The sequence below is a fragment of the Salmo trutta genome, unplaced genomic scaffold, assembly GCF_901001165.1.
Source record: "Salmo trutta unplaced genomic scaffold, fSalTru1.1, whole genome shotgun sequence".
Taxonomy (NCBI): Eukaryota; Metazoa; Chordata; class Actinopteri; order Salmoniformes; family Salmonidae; genus Salmo; species Salmo trutta.
The window spans coordinates 1-4597 of NW_021822976.1; positions in this window are offsets into that span (position 1 = coordinate 1).

A 4597-nucleotide genomic window follows, 5' to 3' on the forward strand; every position below is an offset into this window, starting at 1 on the left:
ATGTGTTTAAGTCATACATGTGAAGTACAAGCCCTATAGGCATACGAAAGATGTTTTATTGTTTATGGACCAATTAGTGTTGGGCTGATATAAAGAGAAAAAAATTGTGTCTGTCTTCTCCCAGAAGTGATCTTTTAATAAAGCATTGATACTGAGGGGCAGATAGCCTAGTGGTTAGAGGCAGGTAGCCTAGTGGTTAGAGGCAGGTAGCCTAGTGGTTAGAGGCAGGTAGCCTAGTGGTTAGAGGCAGGTAGCCTAGTGGTTAGAGGCAGGCAGCTAGTGGTTAGAGGCAGGCAGCCTAGTGGTTAGAGGCAGGTAGCCTAGTGGTTAGAGCGTTGAGCCAGTAACCGAAAGGTTGCAAAATCGAATCCCGAGCTGACACGGTAAAAATCTGTTGTTCTGCCCCTGAACAAGGCAATTAACCCACTGTTCCTAGGCCATCATTGTAAATAAGAGTTTGTTCTTAACTGACTTGCCTGGTTAAATAAAGGTTACAAAAAATAAAAAGATATCACCAAACCTTCTCTTTGACACAGTACATGATCAGTCCCCCACATTGGGTGATCATTACTATGCAAGCTGGCCTGTTGGTCACAGCCCCAACAGATACACACTGATTCATAATTAATATGGATAGCTGGGTGGAAATAGATTGCCTAATTCAGTGGCTGGGAGTGATGCTGACAGGCCTGTTATAGTCCCCGTAGGACCCCTAGGGCTCAGTCAGAACCCTACATATACACAGACACACACTGGAGACGTGTGAGAGAGACTTGGATCTAGGGCTGGGCGATATGGCCTAAAAATACTATCTAAATGTTTTCTAACTTATGGGCGATTCACAATGTATAGAGAGATTTTTTTCATGCTTTCTCTAAATACGCATTGTATAATTAAAGGTAAATACACTGCATTTCAAACAGTCAGCAATACTCTAATGAATTCAGGGCATGTGAAGTTATACCTAGGCTAAACATAAGCCTTCCACAACCATACGACTCACTAATAATTGTATTAATGCACAGCCACTAATAATGACGAACTTGTTGTAGCAGGCAACAATCTCTCCAGCCCAGGTGCTAGTGATTAGCCAGTGACTCTTTATATTTCAAGTTTAGCCAACTTGGATCTATTTTCTAGCTAACAAGGTAGAACAGTTGAATCGTTTGAACAGCATGTTAGCCTGTCCACTTTTTCAACAACTGGAATCAAGTGGCCTGCCTTATTTCTCAGAGTGAGAACTAGTTGCCAATTCCTTATATAATTATGTTTCAGGCTTATTGCATATTTCTAAAACAAAGACTATACAGCTAGTATAACCGTCTTTGGCTAAAATGCTGCTAGCGGTACATTGGTACCAATGTCGCGTGTGACAAACTGAGCATTCATTTTCCAGAATCAATGTTCATTAATACTATCGTTTTAGGGTATCGTCTGAAAAGTTGACTTCTACTCTATTACAGTAAAATAATGTTGGACCAAACCTCAAATGCAAATAGCGAGCTGAAACCGCTCATTAGAGAGGAAGATGTGATCTCTTAGCTTTGTTGGCGTGAGAGGCATGGGGGGGAGGGTTGTGTGTAAACCGTATAGGAAGTGGCAAAGCAAGAGGTTTCACTCTCGCTAAAACCTGTCCAAAATTAGGCCAAGGCGGCATTTCTATGGGCTTATTTTGGACCTAAGTTTGTCGCCTGCCTTCCCGCCTTGGGGACGACTCCCCCCATTGTTAGGGAGGAGACATGCATCTCGTCCTTATACACAGATCTCTGCTGTAAATGGGAAGGTGCCCACAGCACAGAGGAGCGAAGGAGACGAGACCAAAATATGAGAACAAGCAGACAGACGCTCACAAAAATGAAAAATACAAAACCTTGATTCTTTGACACAGGCATTTGGAATATCACCCAAAATATACATTCAAATTAATTAGATATCTCCCAGCACTATTTGGATCAACCATCTCTGTGTTTGTACCTTGTTAACCTTCATCTCTGTGTTAGTACCCTGTTGATTTTCATCTCTGTGTTAGTACCCTGTTGATCTCCATCTCTGTGTTAGTACCCTGTTGATCTTCATCTCTGTGTTAGTACCCTGTTAACCTTCATCTCTGTGTTAGTACCCTGTTGATCTTCATCTCTGTGTTAGTACCCTGTTCACCTTCATCTCTGTGTTAGTACCCTGTTAACCTTCATCTCTGTGTTAGTACCCTGTTGATCTTCATCTCTGTGTTAGTACCCTGTTAACCTTCATCTCTGTGTTAGTACCCTGTTAACCTTCATCTCTGTTTTAGTACCCTGTTGATCTTCATCTCTGTGTTAGTACCCTGCTAACCTTCATCTCTGTGTTAGTACCCTGTTAACCTTCATCTCTGTGTTAGTACCCTGTTAACTGTCATCTCTGTGTTAGTACCCTGTTAACCTTCATCTCTGTGTTAGTACCCTGTTAACCTTCATCTCTGTGTTAGTACCCTGTTAACCTTCATCTCTGTGTTAGTACCCTGTTGATCTTCATCCTTGTGTTAGTACCCTATTAACCTTGGCCACGGCCATAGTGTGTGTGTATGATGTATGTGTTTGTGTCTATGTGTGTCTGTGTGTCTGTGTGTCTGTGTGTCTGTGGTGTGTGTTTGTGTCTATGTGTGTCTGTGTGTCTGTGTGTGTCTGTCTGTGTGTGTGTGTGTGTGTGTGTGTGTGTGTGTGTGTGTGTGTTTGTGTCTATGTGTGTGTGTGTGTGTGGGTGTGTGTGTGTGGTGTGTGTGTGTGTGTGTGTTAGTTAAACTTGATATAAATGTTTTTGTTGCATGGGCTGTGTCTCAATCCAAGTGCTGTTTGTCAGACCAGGATATATCCCTGAAAATCGGTCTTCTCACGAAAACGTCGGTAGCATCCAAACGGGTTGGCCCACAAACTAATATGACCACTCTATAGAAAGGGGCCACTCTCACGAACACAATGGTGTTCTCCATTTTGCTTACGACCCAATTGTTTTAAGGTAACCCATACAAATGAATGGAAGTATGGTGGTAGTTTTTTGCCAACACAAATAAGGGGTTGAATATGTGTAAATATATTTCCTGATCTTTCTTATATCTCCTAGATATAGGACAGACACGTCTAAACCTTATGATGTATTTGTTTACTGTCTTTTTTGCCATTTCTGAATGTGTTATTGTTTTTGTTTTTTTGGAGATACCTAAAGGGTCCTAAAATTCCAATGAAATAGCTAATGATCCATAGTATGACCTTATTAAAACAATTCCATAAGTCAGCATAGAACCAACCCCCACCCAGCGGCTTAGACTTTTAACCCAAGTAAAGATGTTTTTACAAAAGGGCGGAAAGGGGAACCGGGCTCTCTCTCTTTATGGGGCGATTTCTACTGTATTAGTGGGTGTTGTTACTGTGTATCGCCACTGGGCGGCGTTTTGCTGGCACAGGAATGGATACGGGGTAAATGCAAATAAAACACATGGCCTAGGCCTGCTGGCCAAGAGTCTCTTGACCCGCTCAGAGTTAACTCTAGACTTACAGAGAGAACGGCATGTTAGCAATACAGAAAGAGATTAAAAAGAAAGCAGTGATGTGGAAATTGAAAAGGAACTAAGGTATTTTGGGGTAGCGGGATACATATCAAGAGAACAGCCTTATTTCATGTGAGATAGTATGTGTACTCTTTTCAGCCTGCTCTCCATAAATCTAGACTCTTTTACAGTCAGATGACAGATAATCTGTAATGCTGTACATGTAATGTGGCTGTATGAGTTTCAAAAAAGATCAGAGAGAGATGAGAGAGAGAAGAGAGAGAGAGAAGAGAGAGAGAGAGAGAGAGAGAGAGAGAGAGAGAGAGAAGAAGCGAGAGAGAGAGAGAGAAGAGAGGAGAGAGAGAGAGAAGGGGAGAGAGAGAGAGGAGGGAGAGAGAGGAGAGAGGAGAGAGAGAGGAGAGGGAGGAGAGAGAGAGAGGGGAGAGAGAGAGAGAGAGAGAGGAGAGAGAGAAGAGAGATGTGTGTGAAGTATAGTACAGTAGAGTAGAAACCAGAGATTTATCCGGTACATTCACACTTCCTGCTGGTCCAGATACACACTGGCTCTTTATGCTGCAGCCTGAGGTCTGTTACACACACTGGACTTCCTGCCTGCCTCTCTGCCCGCTCTCTGCCTGCCTCTCTGCCGCCTCTCTGCCGCCTCTCTGGCCAGAGGTGTGCATTAAGGTAAACCTCTCTCGTCTCGCTGTCTGTGTCTGTCTGTGTCTGTCTTTCTCTCTCACTCTAAAATCTTTCTCTTTCTTGCTCTCTGCGTCTCATTTCTCAGTTTCTCTTGGTCTCTGTTGTCTCTCATTTGTCCATATGATTATTTTCTCTGTCTACTGTCTTTTCGTTCCCACCACCTTGCTTCGACAACAAAGTTAGCACGAATATACTGTAGGGTTAGTGAGCGTTTGCTTGGCCCAAGGACAGTGATAAGAAAAGGAAAACATCCTACTCCTTCTAGACTTCAGACACACATGAAGGGATGCCGAACGCAAAGGATATCAACTACCCCCAAAACACCATTGAGATAACAGGGATATGAAACATTCCTACAGCCAAGACCTTCTACAA